Source organism: Echinops telfairi, unplaced genomic scaffold (assembly GCF_000313985.2).
Source record: "Echinops telfairi isolate 266 unplaced genomic scaffold, ASM31398v2 ScPeMD7_5167;HRSCAF=5991, whole genome shotgun sequence".
NCBI lineage: Eukaryota > Metazoa > Chordata > Mammalia > Afrosoricida > Tenrecidae > Echinops > Echinops telfairi.
The window spans coordinates 1,353,473-1,354,477 of NW_022109066.1; positions in this window are offsets into that span (position 1 = coordinate 1,353,473).

Sequence of the window (1,005 nt, forward strand, 5' to 3'; positions counted from 1 at the left end):
TCAAAACAAACAACAAACTCACTGCCTTAGTATTCCTCACAACAAACAAACAACAAACTCACTGCCTTTAGTATTCCTCAAAACAAACAAACAACAAACTCACTGCCTTTAGTATTCCTCAAAACAAACAAACAACAAACTCACTGCCTTTAGTATTCCTCAAAACAAATAAACAACTAACTCACTGCTGTCGAGTCAGTTCTGACTGACAGTGACCCTTCGGCACCTCCCCACTCAAATGATTGAAGTTGAGGACAGCTCTCTCCTGAGACCGAGTTTACGAGGTGTCACGAGGAGCTGACTGCTTGATCATGACTATTCAATAAGTATATCATAACATCGTCTGGGGACCAAACAAAATGATCGCTGACCTAAGCTAAACCTCAGGGTGGTTCTCTTTTTCTGCAGTCTGTTTTCCTAAACAGACTGAGTTCTTCAAAAGAACACAGTGCTCAGAGCAAAATAGTGTCACTAGCATTCTGGCCAACTGTTCAGTTAAAAGTGCATTTGTTATTGTTGTTTTTGCTGTTTTCCCCAAGACTCAAAAATTAAAACTATATCTATAGGCATTGCCCCAACTTCCCTGAAAGCTAGAGGTAGACCAGAAATATTAACAACATTCGGTCAATTGTTTAAAATAGTCCACACAATCAAGACCCACGGGCCTCTGTCCCAAGAATAACAAATTCCAGGAGGCACTTGTCCACACCCAAGCAGCAGCACCATTGTCAAGTACACGCTGCAAAAGCTCAGCTTGCATATCAGTATGGACACCGATGCATTCATCTGCTCAGACATACTACTGCTCCTTTTCCCCATAACCTTTGAGATGACCTCTCTGCCTTGACATACAGGGACCCAGCAGGTCCACTCAGGAAGCACTGGAGCTCAGACGTTGATTTCTGGATCACAAGGGTAAATTCAAGTTTCACCCTGGTTACAATGAATTCCATCACATTGACTTCATTAGCTTTGGTCTTGATTTTTAAAAAGACGGATGGAAAG